The sequence below is a fragment of the Rana temporaria genome, chromosome 2, assembly GCF_905171775.1.
Source record: "Rana temporaria chromosome 2, aRanTem1.1, whole genome shotgun sequence".
In the NCBI taxonomy this organism is placed as follows: Eukaryota; Metazoa; Chordata; class Amphibia; order Anura; family Ranidae; genus Rana; species Rana temporaria.
In genome coordinates, this window is record NC_053490.1 from 493,428,506 (window position 1) to 493,446,529 (window position 18,024).

Here is an 18,024-nt window from a genome sequence, read left to right on the forward strand (position 1 = left end):
TGGGCAGGAAGAAGTAAAGGATAGCTATAGGGCAGCACCGTGGCTGAGTGGTTAGCACTTCTGCATAGCAAGCCTAGGGTTGTCGATCCAAATCCCAATCACGGCACTACCTGCCAGGAGTTTGCATGTCCCCCTTGTATAGGTTTTCTCTCGGTACTCCCACACTATAAAGACATACTGGTAGGTACTGTAATTTGGCCCTACTACGTGTACGTATGAATGTCAGTTAGGGACCATAGATTGTAAGCTCCTTGAGGGCAGGGAACCTAGATCATCCTTTTCTCTCCTTCTGAAACGGGCCCCCCCCCCCCCCCACAAAACTGAGGTTGCCCCTCCTCCTCCCTACCCTTTATTTTTTCCGTCGCCCCCCATTCTTTTTTTCCCCCTTCTCTTCCACTATTCCTTCCATTTCCCATCCTTCAGCTGGATTCTTCTTACTCTATGAATCTTTCCTATTTTACTTTCATGGCAACTAAAAACAGGGACAAAAGCCAAGCTGTATAATCCTGAAACATAATGATTACCCCCATCTCCATGACCTCCATCGGCTATAATCCCAGCATATTGTATGACTTTATTTCAAACCACACTTCCCAGTCATCCTCCTAATCCGGCCAGCCTATACTTACCTCGTCACACACTCACATTTTCTGTGACTTTTGATCCATCTCCCTTTTTTTCTTTTTTTTTTACATTACTTATCTTGTTGCTCTGTAACTCCATTACTGTCTCTTGCTGCCCTTACGGTGTTTATTTTACCTTCCATAGGCCTTTTGAATGCATAAAAAAAAACAAATAAACTCTTTGTAAAAGAAAAGCAGAAGCCCTAAGCATGCAAGACTGTGTTGTTGGTATTTCAGTCTATTATAATAGAGGATTTATATTAGGGTCGAAACAACTAATTGATTAATCGATAACTAATCAATTATGAAATGAATCGATTAATCAGCCAGTAACATAATGGGTTAAAAAAAAACGAAAATTAGCCCTTTATAGTACAAAAACAGCAAATAATTACTACAGTAAATGTTATATTAAAACGAAAAAGCTTTGTATATTTGCTGAAGGAAAGAATGTTGTTTTAAAAAATGTTCACTTGCCTTTAACATTAAGCTTTAGGCCTCATGCACACTGGACGTTTTTGGACGTTTTTAGAGCAGCCGTTTTTGGCAGTAGACTTTTTTTAAACAGTCATTAAACCAGTGTTGCCAACCTACCAGATTGAAATTTACTGGCACGACACCTGAAATTTACTGGCGCAGCCACATTTTTACTGGCATTTCACAAAAATAGTTATTAAATTACATTTTTAGGTGGAAATTTCAGTATTTAGGCTACAAACAAGTACGCAAGGCAAATAGCAATGTGATTTAAGGTAAATATTAAAATGGTAAAAAAATTTTTTTGTTATTTTCGATATAATAAGGGCAAATTATTTAGTCACATCAACCCCTGCCTCCATCCCCTCTGCCACCAACACCCCCAGCCTTCACCACCCTCTGCGGTGCCACAATCTCCCTCTGCCTCCAATCTCCCCCAGGCTCCCTACCTCCAATCTCCCCCAGGCTCCCTACCTCCAATCTCCCCCAGGCTCCCTACCTCCAATCACCCCCTGCCACCAATCTCCCTCTGCAGTGCCACCAACAACCCATGTCTCCATCCCTAACCTCTACAATGCCACCATCCGCCTCTGCGGTGCCACCAACACCCCCTGCCTCCAATCACCCCCTGCCACTAACACCCCCTTGCTTCCAATCTACCACTGCCTCCACCCCCCTCTGCGGTGCCACTGCAGCCATCATCACCCCCTGCCTCCAATCTCCATGCACAGTTCCAAGCCGAACCAATCTCGGCTATTTTTACTGGCACATTCCCGCAACCATGGACATTTACGAACGGGGGGAAAAGTGACCGTTTTTACGGACTGTCCGTAAAAATACGGATGGTTGGCAACACTGCATTAAACTCTCCATCATGTTATCCTATGTGTCCATGCACACATAGGCTGTTATCAGCAGTTTTGGGCAGTGGCTTTTTTGAGCAGTAAAAAAAAGTGGGTTCTGAGAGACGTTTTTCAACGTCGCTCACCAGCGTTTAACGTTTTTAATCCATTGAAAAAAAAAATTCTTAAAAAAAAAAAAACGATAACGTGGAAAAACGCTATTGCAAAAACTTGAAAAAAGTTGAAAAAAACTCACTGCAAAACTACTGACGTTTTTTGAACATTATTTTAACGGCCAGTGTGCATGAGGCCTGAAAATTAATGTAATTTCTGAACGAAAACCACATACACAGTCTGAAAATTCCTTTGACCAAGAAGTTTTCTATTATTTCTAAACGTCCCCGTCACTGTGGTTGAAAACGAACATCGATTTGACCCCACTAACGATTAGAAAAACTAACGAACGTTCTTTAAAAAAAAAATGTTTTGAAGGAAGATGTTGTTGTATGGCCGCACTTTTTTTTTTTTTAAGGTTATTAACCGATTAATCGAAACTATAATCGACCAACTAATCCATTGTGAAAAGAATCGTTAGTTGCAGCCCTAATTTATATAACGCCAATAGCTTTCAAAGCACTTTAAAATATGGAGGGAGATGATACAGTTACAATAAGCTCAATAATAACATGCAATGCCAAGCTGCGGTTTCCAAAGCAAGCAAAGTCCTTTCTTGTATTAAGAGAGGTATGGACAGCAGAGAGAGATATCATTTTGCCCCTGTACAAATCATTAGTAAGGCCTCATCTAGAATATGCAGTTCAGTTTTGGGCCGCGGTTCTCAAAAAGGATATCGGGGAACTGGAGAAAGTGCAGAGAAGGGCAACCAAACTGATAAGAGGCATGGCGGAACTCCACTATGAGGAAAGATTAGAGGAACTGAATTTATTCACTCTTGAGAAGAGGAGATTAAGGGGGGATATGATCAACATGTACAAATATATAAGGGGTCCATACAGTGGACTTTGTGTTGAGTTATTCACTTTACGGTCAACACTGAGGACAAGGGGGCACTCTTTACTTCCAGAGGAAAACGTATAGACTTTGTTCCCTTTTTAAATATAGGCACCACATTGGCCATATGGCAATCCAGTGGTACCATTCCAGTCATTAATGAGTTCCTAAAAATTAGATACAATGGCTTTGAAATGAAAAAGCTCAATTCTTTTAGGATCCGTGGGTGGATGCCATCTGGTCCAGGTGCTTTATCCACCTTTATTCTATCTAAATATTTCTGGACCATATCACTTTTGAGCCATTGTGGATCATTTGGGGCTGTGTCACTACCACCCCCATTATGGACATGAGCTCCCCTGTACTCCTTTGTATACACAGAGCTGAAGAAAGTATTTAATAAATTAGCCTTCTCGTTGTCCCCAGTCACCCACTCTAGATTATTTTGTAAAGGGCCTACATGCTCAGACCTGACCTTTTTACTATTAATATATTTGAAAAATATTTTGGAGGTTTTTCCTACTATCTTTTGCAATCTCTTGTTTGTTTTGAGTTTTTGCATCCTTGATTTCCTTTTTACATATTCGGTTATATTCTTTGTAACATTTAAATGACACTAGTGTTCCTTCATTTTTATATTTTTTAAAAGCTCTTTTCTTATAGTTTATAGCTTTTTTAACTTTGACCATGAGTCACATAGGTTTTAATTTTTAGCCTTTTAAACGTATTGCCCATGGGAATATACTTTGCAGTGAGTTCACAAAAAAGTATTTTTTAAGAATTCCCATTTCTGTTCGGTTTATCAATGCCAATATTCCCTCCCAGTCTAAGTCCTGGAGAACAACCGCCCATCCTTGGAAAATTTGCCCTCTTGAAGTTAAGTGTTTTTATCTTTCCTGTATGTGTTTTTGCTTACAGCCAACAGCAAATTAAATCATGTTATGGTCACTGCTACCCAGGTGTTCTTTTATATGAATATTAGTAATAAGCTTTGCATGGTTTGAGATTATCAGGTCCAACAGAGCATCATTCCTAGTTGGGGCTTCAATAAACTGGACCATAAAATTGTCCTGTAATTGGTTTATAAATCACATGTGTGATTTGAACACTGTTTACATATGCGGGCGTGACTTACGCATGTGTTTTCCTTGCTGCACGAGCATGCGGGGATAGGGGCGATTTAAAAAATAAAAATCTTTTTTTCTTTCATTGTCACTTTAAAAAGTAAACCGGAGTGATGTTGCTTCCATGTTTTTACACAGGAGACTCAAACAAATCTGTCTGCGGCTTTGTTCCAGTCTCAGCCTAGCCAGCGGATGCGTCGGATCGTGGATCGGGTCTCCCAGTGGGACAGGAAGCCTGGGAAGAGGGGTGGACATCCCCTCCCGCTCATTTAGGATAACAGCCGAGTGGCTTATAGCCGCATCGGTTATCACTAAAAACCCAACCGCTGGCTCTAAAAAACAGTATTGGAGTGATGCCGGTATATCCCCTTTAAGCCGAGAATGCAAATATGCGTACGTTAGGCACTAATGGGTTAAAGTGGATGTAAACCCTCACATATACCCAGTGAAGTGAACAGCCTCAGTTGATACCAAGAGATTAAACAAATCTCCCTACATAAATTTTACTTGTATATCTGCTGTCTTCTTTTAGATTCTGAGAATCTAGAGAAATCTGTGTACAAGAGACAAGGCTGAAACACAGTATTGGATGCCTGTGATCTTTGGGCCCTCAGATGACACTGCATTAAAAACAGGCATGATTCTGTGATGGACATCACTGCATGGGTTAAGGAATTTTTACAAAAATCACTGTCTGTAAACACACAGTTTGCTGTGCCATCAAAAAATGCAATGTAAAGCCCTATCGTGCAAGGAAGAAGCCATATCTGAACATGATCCAGAAACACTGCTGTCTTCTCTGAGCCAAAGCTCACTTAAAATGGTCTGTTGCAAAGTGGAAAACTGTTCTGTGGTCAGACGAATCGAAACTTGACATTAATTTTGGCAACCATGGGCCTTGTATCCTCTAAAGAGGAGAGGTACCTTTTATTTTCTTTAAGCATAGTTAAATCTACATTAACCACTTCCCTACCCGCCCATTGCCATATGACGTCCACAGATGGGATCTCCCATCCTGGGTGGACGTCATATGAAGTCCTGGGCTTCTCGGCCGTCTAGGGGGCACCCGCAATTGCCCGCAATCACGGCAGAACTGTGAATGTGTGTGTGTAAACACACAGATCCATGTCCTGTCAGTGGTGAGGACAGAGTACAGAGGAACACACATCGGTCTCCTCCCCTTGTGAGTCCCCTCCCCCCTACAGTTAAAATCAAACACTAGGGAACATATTAACCCCTTCAGCGCCCCTAGTATTAACCCCTTCCCTGCCAGTCACATTTATACAGTAATCAGTGCAGTTATATAGCACTAATCGCTGTATAAATGTGACTGGTCCCAAAAATGTGTCAAAAGTGTCCGATATGTCTGTCGCAATGTCACGGTCACAATTAAAATCACAGATCGCCGCCACTACTAGTAAAAAAATAAATGCAATAAAACTATCCCCTATTTTGTAGACACTATAACTTTTGCTCAAACCAATCAATATACGCTTATTGTGATTTTTTTTTTTTACCAAAAATATGTAGAAGAATATGTATCGGCCTAAACTGAGGAAATAATTTGTTTGTTTTTTTATAGATTTTTGGGGGATATTTATTATAGCAAAAAGTAAAAAATATAATTTTTTTTTTCAAAATTGTAGCTCTATTTTTGTTTATAGCGCAAAAAATAAAAACCGCAGAGGTGACCAAATACCACCAAAAGAAAGCTCTATTTGTGGGGGGAAAAAAGGACATCAATTTTGTTTGGGAGCCACGTCGCACGACCGCGCAATTGTCAGTCAAAGCGACGCAGTGCCGAATCGCAAAAAGTACTCTGGTAAGAAAGGGGGTAAATTCTTCCAGGGCTGAAGTGGTTAAGTATAACAAAAAACAGCGAGTCCATGAGTCATCAAAGTGACATAAATGTGAACAGGTGTCTTGATCACCAACAAATCCTCCACTTACCTGGAGTGTGGACATTCAGATTCTGTGATTATTTGCCACATGTATTTTTATATGATCACATCAGTGGTCTATATTTGATTGCACTTGGTTTATTTGCACAAATTATTTATTGCAACATTTGGCACTTTCCTCTTTTGCACACAGGCATGTATGCACTTTAATGGTATCAACATTTTATATTAATATTTTACTATGCCAAATTTATTCATTCATACTATTTTCTCCAGTGGGTAAAGAGTGGCAGTAAAAGGCACACAACATACCAGAAAGGTGATGTCCATTGTAGCAAGGTTTGCTAAAGCTGTATTGAGGTGAGAGGCTAGGAAGAACAAAGATGACACCACTGTGAACAGGGAAGATAGTATGGTGTCCATTTATGAAACTGAGAAGAGCAGAGATCCTGATGATCGGCTACCAGTTTAGGAAGCCGGGGTACCATTGGCTCCCAAATCAAAGTGAGATAGCCATTCAGGAGAGAGAGGGGGCAGTGCCAAACTGCGGCCCGTGTCTGAATAGACACACAGAGCTCAGATGCCCCTTAGCAAGATGCTTGCTGTGGGGGCACTGGACAGGAGGAAGGGGCCAGAAGCGCCAAAGAGGGACCCAAGAAGAGGAGGCTCGGGGCTGCTCTGAGCAAAACCAACTGCACAGAGCAGGTAAGTATAACATGCTTATTTTTATAGAAAAAAAAAAAGGACTTTACAATCACTTTAAGGTTGAGCAAACATCATAGAGCACTTTGACAGCTGATTGTATATGCCCTTGTGCACTTTGATACAGAGATGCTGCTGCCATATTTCTGGTGGCCAAGTATAAAGGTCTTGACAATAATGGGACTAAAATGCATTTTTTAAACATCTGCCGTCTTCACCAAAAGTTTCCCAGGAATATGGCTTACAAATTGATTCTCAAGCACTACTTTATGTACGGTATACTGCTGAAGGATGAAAAATGAAGAACAGGGGTCACCAGTTCCCACAAAAAAAAAAAATTGCATTCCCGGTAATATCAGGTCACTCTTTTGTGTCTCAATTCCGAGCTTTCATACTGTAATAGCAGAAAGCGGCAACCTAAATTACCGTCGACTCTAGCTTTAATCTCAGCCTCTTCAGTGAAAATTATTTACGGAAGGGCATCTCCATCGCCAGAGAAGAAATTGCACGCATTAAATGATTTCAAACGCCTTGATCATTTTTTGTGTGTCCTACAACAGCCCGACAACACAAGATTCATTTTGTGTTCAAAGTACGAGCTTGGGGATGGCAGATGTAGCTGGCACTGTTGCAAGTTGCTTATCCTGCTTGTAAATCTGCTATTCATTAATAATGTATGGCATTTCATCCCATAATTCTGCATTCTCGTCAGAGATTTCATCAATTCTTAATAATGTGCTGCTTATTGTTTTCATTACACAGATACAAGACAGTCGTCTCAGTGTGAAGCTTCCAGGATTAAAAGTTTTCTTGTTCAGAATAAACTACCTTTGGTAGAGGCGCATGTAAGCCGTACTTGAGTTGTCACTTTAAGGGCTCGTTCACACTTTCTTAGGTCTCTGAAGAGCAATCAGCGTTTGGATTGCTCATCCGAAAACATATGACAAGCGGCGAGGTGGTGTAGTATTGCCTCCTTACCACTTGCTTTGTTTGATTCAAGTGCTTGTATGTAGATAATCCAAGAATATCCTCCACCATGTGACGGCACCAACATTGAAATATGGATGTGAGGTCGTTTTGACCCCAGATCTCATATTTAAGAGGACCCGTCTTTTTTCTATTACAAGGGATTTATTCCTATTACATAGGAATACAAGTGACCCAATTTTTAAAACCGTGTAAAAAAAAAAAAATGAAAGTAAAATAAATAATAAAAACAAAAAAAATTCTGAAAGCATCCATTCCCAAGAGCTCGCACGCAAAAGCAAACGTGAGCAGAGCCCGCATATGAAAACGGTGTTCGAACCACTCATCTAAGTTATCACCGTGATCATTGGAGCGAGAGCAATAATTCTAGCCCTATACCTCCTCTATAACTCAAAACATGCAATCTGTAGAAACGTTGCATATGGAAATTTTTAAGGGTAAAAGTTTTTCGCCAGCGGGTGCAACTTTGAAGCATGACATGTTGGGTATCAATTTACTCAGCGTAACATTATCTTTCACAATATGAAAAAGTAACACTTACCGGTAACAGTGTTTCTGGGAAGTCTTCCAGGACGGCACAATGAGAGATGACTGGCTTCACCTGACAGGAAACACAATAATTTAAGAGGTTAAAAACCCCACCCCTACCCGTGCTCCTCAGTTTGTGACAAAGTGTAGACCCACACCAGTGCACGGGAGTGAAAATATACCACAACAACTCTATACAAACCAATATATTTAACAAGAGCGGTGGGAAGAGGGCCTGCCGTTCTGGAAGACTTCCCAGGAACACTGTTACCGTTAAGTGTAACTGGTTACTTTCTGAAGTCGTCTTCCAGGACGGCACAATGAGAGAGAAGCAAGTAGCTTGCAGGCCTACCTTAGGGTGGGACCACTTCAAGACCTTTTTGGAGAACCTCGGTTCTGCAGTAAGCCTTTACCTCCACTCCATATGCTTGATGAAGGTATCTCAGCTGGATCCTGCGGCTGATCTGCATGTCTACTCCACCAATGTCTCTGCCTTCTCCGCTTCAGATGCAGGAACTAGTGGGCCATTAAAGATGAAATCAAGAAAACATGATAAACTTGTAGGTTAGCAATGTTGCCTGCCTCACACATCTAACAATCATGGCCTGTTGAGCCTGTATGTGTTACTTGGAGCCACTAAAAAGATTAATCAGAGACATGTGTTGTAAGACAAAGACACTAGATTGATCAATAGGAGGTCCTGTTTTACTACCCTATTCAGGGAATTAAAACTGCAAAAAAAGGGGGCCCCTGAAAGACCTTTTTTGTTGCATCAGCAAAGACTAAAGGGAAGCCAAATTAATGGAAATAGATTAACAGAAACTTGATCCCTGGGTTTAAGGCATGCCCAATCTGTGGCTTTACTTACACCCGAGTGCCTACTCAGGAGATTAAAGTCCATAGCAGGAGTAGAACACTCATACTGGAACATCAAGTTCTGCTAGAAGGGCGAAATGAAGGCCATGCACCGAGCCGTAACCTATTCGGTCGGGAATACATCTTTATACTTCATCTTCAGGCCATAATACGCCTCTGAACAGAACTTCCCAAGTTCTAACTAAACAGGGTGATTCTTTATCGCCTTCCTCCAGTGTCCTATAAACCCTACTGGGCTTCAACCCTATGAAATGGTTCTGGCATCCCTGAATGTAAGGGGCTCAGGATTTCTGACATACGACATCTGCAGCCAGAACTCTTGGCCCTTCCAAGGAAAAAAGGGCCGAAATACAAAAATGGTGATACATGCATTATTAATATCGCCAATAATAAAAGGTCATAGATTGTGGGCACGTAGATTTATACAGAAAGAACACAAGCATAGATAATAATGTTGTGTATCTGAGTGTGGCTAGCTAAACCAACATATCAAATATGGGAAAAGACCCAAATCTGAACTTCAATGTAGACAAACAGTACTCACAGTCTGGTTTACTGATGTGAGGCCAATATGTAAAAACATTAAGGCACACGCAGACCCTAACGGACATAAATACAGAAAGGACGGGAACCCTCTTTACTGTGGTGTTTTACTGATGTACAGCAGAACAAGGCCATAAACACCGAAAGACCCAACCTTCTACGTTGCGTATTTCTGACGAACCACCAAATACGGTTATAAGATCAATATGCACACAGAAACGAACACCAACTCCACTGTTGTGCATTTTCTGCTGTGCCACACGGTGAAATACTATGGAACACAAGACAATCTTCTTTTCTCTTTTTCCTCTCCTTATGCATGTGAGAAGAGAATCTGCGCCTTCTTTCTTGGCCTTCTGAGCTGCTGTGAGAAGCTTGAGGCATCGCCATCGCCGCCATGGAGAGCGGCAACGTCACCTCCGACGCTAGCGCAGGAAACTACCATTCCCTCCAGGCGTCGGGAAGATGGCGCCGCGTGCTATACGCCGAGCGACGCCATCCCTGAGAGAATGCGCGAGCGGAGTTCACCAGCGAGCAGCACCATGCCTGTGAAGCAACTCTCAGAGGGGAAATCCTCCCAGCAGATGAACAAGCCAACCCGACTCCAGAATGGACACCCAGATAGGTAGGTGGGAAAAGAAGGAACAATGGCTCCTGAAGTTCTAGGTACATCCCAGCACCTAGGGTCCTTCAGTACTGAGGGAAGCTCTTCCAAATGTTGACACCCCCCCCCCCCCCCCCGAGTAAGGAAAGGGATACCCCCCAGGAAGGACAAGATCGTCCTGCTGGGCCCAGAGGCTTCCCAGGCATGCGGCCTCCAGCCCCAGGCCTTAGGTCTATAAGAAAATAACAAACGATTTTGTTGTGGGCAAACACAATCAAAAACTGAGGAGCACGGGGAGGGGCGGGTTTCTAACCTCTTGATTGATTGTGTTTCCTGTCAGGTGGAGCCAGTCATCTCTCATTGTGCCGTCCTGGAAGACGACTTGAGAAAATTGGGCTAACTTTACTGTTCTCCTATTTTTTAACTCAAACAAGTGTATTTTTTTTCCAAAAAAGTGTGCTTGTAAGACCGCTGCGCAAATACGTTGTGACAAAGTATTGCAACGACTGTCATTTTATTCTCTATGGTATTAGAAAAAAATATATAATGTTTGGGGGTTCTAAGTAATTTTCAAGCAAAAAAAAATGTTTTTAATTTGTAAACAAATCTCAGAAAGAGTCTCGGTCCTTAAAGCGGTAGTTCACCCACAATCCCATGATGTTACCATCGAGACAGGCATTGTAGCGCGAGCTACAGTATGCCTGTCCCGATTTTTTTAACCCCGTACTCACCTCGTAGTCGTCCATCGTAGATTCCGGCTCCCGCGGGGAATGGGCGTGCCTATGGAGAGGGAGGATGATTGACGGCCGGCCCTGGCACGTCACTCTCCCCGAAGACAGCCGGAGTAGGTCTCGGCTCTTCACGGCGCGTGCGCACAGGCTATGCGCACGCGTCGTGAAGACCAAGCCTATTTCGGCTATTTCCGGAGAAGCGTGACGCGCCAGAGCCGGCCGTCAATCATCCTCCGTCTCCAGAGGCACGCCCATTCCCCGGTATCTTCGATGGACGACTACAAGGTGAGTATGGGGGGAAAAAATTCGGGACAGGCATACTGTAGCTCGCGCTACAGTGCCTGATTTAAAGGTAAAAGATAAAAAAAATTTTTTTTTCCTGTCGATAGGGTGAACCCCCGCTTTAAGTAGTTATAGAGTAGGGACGGAGGGGAATGGAAGGTCCTCTTTAAGCAACCAAAGCTGGGGAATTTACTATCATTCCAGTCTCACTTTAAGAAACTGTCTCCGATACAGTATTAAGGAAAGATCTGCTTAACTGAATAGGCTTGAAACCAAAATGGCCTAGCAGGTTTTTATTACATTAGCACAGCCGATAAAATATAAAGGACAATTCTACCATTCCTGAGCAGTGTAATGTTTCTAGTGGATGAGACTGCTGGGAGCAATTCACAGCTCTCTCTATCCTTACAGCACACAAACCATTTCTTTATCTGCTGGTGCTTTGTAGCTTGTTGCTTTAGAATCTTCTATTGCCAGCAATAGAACCAATCTACGCAACATCAAATCCTGTATATTTTTCTTTAAAGCAGACCTAGCATTAGATCATGTTTCCCCATGTTAAAAGGGCCACCAGAGCAAAATATTGGATTTTATAAGTGTATGTGTTTAGTACTTCTAGTATAATATGCAACGTATGCTGTATGTTACTTTGAATGATTTAAAGGGGTGGTTCACCCTAAAAACTACTTTTTCTTATTACACTGGCACCCCACATTACAATACGATTAAGGCCATTATTTTTTTTTGATGCTGTACATTTCTTTGTACAGCATATTCACCCGTGGCATCCGGGTTGCGAGTCCCGCGGGAGTGGGCGTTCCTAACATGTCTGTGATTGACGTTTTGCCCAAAAACGAGCTCCCCCCGTCGCGTAAGCCGCGTCACGGTTGGCGAAAGGAGCCGAACGGCGAGTCGGCGCTATACTGCGCATCGCCGTTCGGCTCCTTTCGCCAATCGTGGCGCGGCTTACGCGACGGGGGGGGGAGCTCGTTTTTGGGCAAAACGTCAATCACAGACATGCTAGGAACGGCCACTCCCGCGGGACTCGCAACCCGGATGCCACGGGTGAATATGCTGTACAAAGGTATGTACAGCATCAAAAAAATAATAATAGCCTTAATCGTATTGTAATGTGGGGTGCCAGTGTAATAAGAAAAAGTAGTTTTTAGGGTGAACCACCCCTTTAATTCCACATGCCCATATTTAGATTTTATTTATTTTTTTCTAAAAATACCAGGGGTGCTTCAAGTATATGTAAACCCTCAATTTGTAAAACTATCCATTAAGTGAAATGAAAAAGGCAAAACATTTGTGTATACATATAAAAATAACATTATACAGTGAGGAAAATAATTATTTGATCCCATGCAGATTTTGTAAGTTTGCTCACTTACAAGGAAATAATAGGTCTATAAGTGTTATCAGAGTTGTACCGTATTTATCGGCGTATACCGCGCACTTTTTTGCCCTTAAAATCAGGGCAAAATCATGGGTGCGCGATATACGCCGATACCCGCGCCGTGTTTGAACCACTGCACCGACATATACCGAGCGCAGTACACTCGGGTATACTCGGGCAGGCTCGGCTCCTCTCGTGGTCACGTCCTGTACGTCCTTTACGCGAGAGGAGCCGAGCCTGCCCGACTATACCCGAGTGTACTGTGCTCGGTATATGTCGGCGGAGTGGTTCAAACACAGCGCGAGAAGCGGGGATTCGACTCGGAGACAGCGCGGGAGGACACCACGATGGCCGCAGAAGGATGCCATACCGGACAAGGCCGCCGACGGACGCCCTTGCAAGACACCAAAACTGTAAGTATAAAAAAACAATTTCCAGAATTTCAGGGCTACATTAGGGGTGCACGCTATACGCCGGAGCGCATAATAGGGCGATAAATACGGTATTTTAAATGCTAGGGACCGAAAAATCCAGATTACACACAATACAAATGTTATCACTTACAGTTCAATGAGTAAAATAAGGCGGGCCCATACACAGGTCGAATTTCGAAAAAAAAAATTCTTTTGAAAATCTTATTTAAGAATTTCCGTTCGTATTTCGCACCATTTAGTGGGCTGCAGCAACAGCAGATTTCTGTGCGACCATCAAATTTCAGTAATCAGACAATTTGGATTTTTTTTTTCAAAACTATCGATTTTTTAATCAATGATGGTAGAATCGTGCGAGAAATCTAAATGGAAAAAGTAATGCGCATGTGCAAGAAAAGAAAATCCCCGGAAAGAAAAGAGGATCCCCAGCTACAAAAATCATTTTCTGTAGCATCATGAGGTGAAATTGAAGTTCGGTTGGTCGAATTTCAAAATCAATGTCGGCACCATCGGATCACAAAACACACACATTTTCAGATTTTTTAAATATTTTTTTTTCGAAATTCGGCCATGTATGGACTGCATAAGTATTTGATCCCCTACAAACCAACACTAATTCTTGTTCCCAAAGACTGTCTACACTATGTGCTCATGTGGTACACAGATTAGTCCTGTCAAATTTAAGGTGGTGCTCCCAACGACAACTCGTGTGTATAATAGACACCTGTCCACAGAATGTTTCTTCTATTCAAACCTCTACATCATGAGCAAGACCAAAAAGCATCTCACCCTCAGAGGAAGTTGGAAGTGACGAAACACGTCATATGCGCGATCTCCATGACAAACCAGAAGTGACGTTTGCATGTCACCGGTAGCAGGAACTCCAGGAGGAAGATACGATTGTTTGCACAGACGTCTCTCCCTGGCACATGACCGGCAAGCGGGTGACTACGTTATTTATGCACTTTATTGAGCATTGTTAACTGAAATATTTAGTACATATGACTTATAAAGGGGGTTTTGGCTATTAAACTATTTATAAGTAATGCGGGGACTGCCCTGTCATCCGCCGGCTCAGAGGGGATCAGCGGAGCGATCCCTGTTGAGCAAGCGGAGGTTCACAGAGCGGATCATCACAGATGCGTCCCGTGTGAAAGAGCCCTAAGAGTGATTTTTCGCAAACAGAAGAAATACAAAATAACCATCAAATCTCCTTCGGTCTGGAGCTTCATGCAAGAGTTTGTCTCATGGAACAAGGATGATCATGAAAAAAGTGAGAGGTCAGCCCATAACTACAAGGGAGGAGCCTGTGAATGATTTCAATGCAGTTGAGACCGCAATCACCAAACAAACCATTGGTAACACAATACAGCGCCCACAAGGTCCCCCTTCTCAAGAAGGCACTTATACAGGTCCATCTGAAGTTTACCAATGAGCATCGAAATGAGTCAGAGAAGGATTGGGAGAAAGTGCTGTGGTTAGATGAGAACAAAATTAAGCTCTTTGGCATTAACTCGACTCGCCGTGTTTTGGGGTTTAGATACACTATGAAGTGTTAAACCTGTATGCTGTATATCGAATAATAAGGTGCTTAGATGTTGGTTTTTCTTTATAAAAAAAATACAGTGACTTCATCGACATACAGAAATAGAAGGGACCATGTAAATTAAACAGTGTGTTTAGTATCACGTTAAAGCGGTTGTAAACCGCATAAACTTTTTTTTTTTTTTTTTTTTTTTTTTAAACCTGCAAGGCAAAAGGCATAATCGGCTAGTATGCACCGCATACTAGCCGATTATGAAATACTTACCTCGGAACGAGGTGACCACCACTTACCTGGTCCACGCCGAGCAGGATGTCATCTTGCTCCGGCGTGTCTTCCGGGTATCGCCGCTCCAGCGCTGCGATTGGCTGGAGCGGCGATGACGTCACTCCCGCGCGTGCGCGCGGGAGATTTAAAATCGGCAGGGTCCGGCAGTTGCCGGTCCTTTCGCCGTGGATTCCCCCCTGCGCCGCCCGCATTGCGGGGGGAATATCTCCTAAACCGTACAGGTTTAGGAGATATTCTTTATACCTACAGGTAAGCCTTATTATAGGCTTACCTGTAGGTAAAAGTGAAAAAGTGGGTTTACAACCACTTTAACCACTTGCCGTCAAATCACATACCAGCAAGTCATTTGGCTTACCTCCCCCCCACCGCCTTCCAATGCTCGCCCAGGCTCTACTGTCCCACCGAGAGACCAGAACGACCAGCCACGCACACACCAGCTGGCTGGAGACCTGAAGAGAGCCTGGATCGGCTTTGATCGGGTCTCGGATGTAGTAAGCCGGAAGCAACGTCATGACATCACTCCTGGTTTGAGTCCTAAAGCCAGTTTTAAAAAATGGAAAGTGTAACGCAGATCTTGGTGTTTTGAATGCTTTCAAGAGCAAAAGGAGGGATTTGGGGTCTTGTAGAGTACCTGTCACATGCCTATTGCTGTCAAAAGGGATGTTTTCATTCCTTGTGACAGCAATCAAAGGGATCAAAAACAAGCAGAGTCCTCATTGGATGGATTGATACCAGCAGGAGCCATTGGTGGGGAAGAGTCCTGCTGTCTGTGTCAGCAGGACTCGGGAGCGCGCCCGCATGAGTGCCCCCATGGAATGCGGTTCTCCGTGGGGGCACTTGAGAAGAGGAGCAGCCGTGAGCACTGCTAAGGGACCCAAGAAGAGGAGGATTAGGGCCACATGTTTGTTATTTATACAAAAATTTAAAAAACAAACCTTGACAAGCCCTTTAACTGTTGTAAGCTCCCTTGGCAATGTCAGTGTCCCAACTCCAACACTTGTTTTAATGGACAGTTTGATCAGCACACAAATAAGGATAAAATGATCCAATTTGTTTGTATACTATATACTAACAGTACAAGTATTACTTGCATACAGTTATTAAAATACATTACTCTTCACAATAGCGGTCCTAGCATATGCATGATATAGATTTAATGATGAGGTGTAAAAAGCTATAATGTCACATTACCAATAAAAAGTTTTCGCATAGATAATGACAATAGACACAAAATGGCGGAAGGGACAGATAACATTGTGCACACTTTGGTGACTTTATACGCAGTTAAGAGTTATAGGCGTCAGAAGAATTGTGTGGATGAACAAACAGCTTGTTATGCCAAACCGAAGGAAAAAAAAAAAGAGAAACGAGTTTGTGACCCCAATCATATCAACAATATGAAAAGTGACAATTACGGAGAGGAATTTCACCATGCTGGAAGTACACAAACAACGTGCACATTTAATTATGAAGTGAGCCAGGCTGAGGTCTCATTATGACAGATGCTGGGTAGAGGCTGTGTAATGAGAGATCACAATATGCAATCTCCATTCCCTGGCACTGCCCACCTTACACTACCCCTCTAATTACCAAGTCATTACAATTCCTTGTTTTCATTAACATTCTGTAATAACCGCACTAATTAACACAACCTAGGCCCCTCACTTATTATTTCAGATCCACGTCTATTTCTGTCTTTAGCTTCTGTACATGAGTAATTATCCAAAAAAAAAAAAAAGTTAATGCATCCGATGTCCTACAGTAGGTACAATTGGGATTATGATATGTTAGGACGAAAAAGAAATTTGAAGCCTGAATAAACCTTTACTTTAATGTGATTGTAAAGTCGCAAGGTTCTTCACCTCAATGCATTCTCAGCTTTTTTTTTTTAAATAAACATATTATACTTCCCTCCACTGTGCAGTTAGTTTTGCACAGAGTTGCCCTGATCGGCCTCTTCTGGGGTCCCACGGGCGCTCTATTGGCTCCTCCCCGCAATAGATAACCCCCTCTGGGAAGCTCTATCCTGAGGGGGTTACCTTGTGGACACGCTCCCGTGTCATACACTCGGTGTATGGGGGTGCAAAAAGAATAAGTGCACTTAAAGTGGATGTAAACCCCAAATGTTTTATTTATTTTTTGATGTCACAATGTAGAGAATAAGATTTCCTAACATCTGTGCCCAGTCTTGCCACACAGAGTTAATCCAGCTCTGAGCAATCCTCTTTTATTGTTCAGTGAAATAAAACAGACTTACAGAGAAAAACCTTGGTCCGTTCCGCCCCCTTGCTGTGAGTGACAGGTTATTTACATATCTCATGCACTAGCCTGGAGACAGGCATTATTTTTTAATTCCCACCCCCACTCCTTTTCTGAAGTCATGTGGTTACTTTTCTGGATTTTAACTGGATGCTAGTGATCATAGCAGAATTTAGTGTGAGAAATACATAGGAAAAAATGCATGTTGACAAGGGGGAGTGTAGAGGTGGGCGGGGAGTCTACTGACATCACGACTCCACCCACAGAGCTCCAGACAACAGATCCACCCACAGAATCTGCAGTTTCTCAGTTCTTATAACAGACAGAGAAGAGACATTTGACAGGTAAGGATACACGCAGGAGGCATCTATATCCTTATAGATCAGCACTATGGCAGTAGTTTAGAAAGGATGAGAGGGGGGTTACATCCACTTTAAAATGGTTGTAAAATCAGAAGGTTTTTTATCTTACTGCATTCAGATAAATAATAAAAAAAAAACTTTGGTGTGCAGCAGCCCCCCTCGTACTTGCCAGAGCCCCATCTCCGTCCAGCGATGTCCACGAGTGTCTTGGCCGTCTGGGACTCTCCCTTTTGATTGGCTAAGACACAGCAGCGGCACCATTGGCTCCCGCTGCTGTCGCTCAAAGTCAGTTAACCAACATGAGAGAGGGAGAGAGAGGGGGCAGGGCCGGACCGCAGCTTAGTGTCTGTACGGACACAGGGAGCTGTGACTCGGCTTGGGTTCCCCGATAGCAAGCTGCGTGCTATCGGGGCACTTAACAGGTTAAAGGGGCCAGGAGCACAGAAGAGAGACCCAAGAAGATGAAGATCTGGACTGCTCTGTGCAAATCCACTGCACAGAGCAGGTAAGT

The 18,024-nt window shown here is 42.9% G+C and overlaps 1 protein-coding gene across 1 annotated transcript in view; it reads right to left on the bottom strand.

Annotated features, from left to right (window-relative positions):
- Positions 1–18,024, bottom strand: part of MRPL39 (mitochondrial ribosomal protein L39) — a 197,818-nt gene that overhangs the window by 87,817 nt on the left and 91,977 nt on the right. The gene's annotated exons all lie outside the window — the stretch shown is intronic.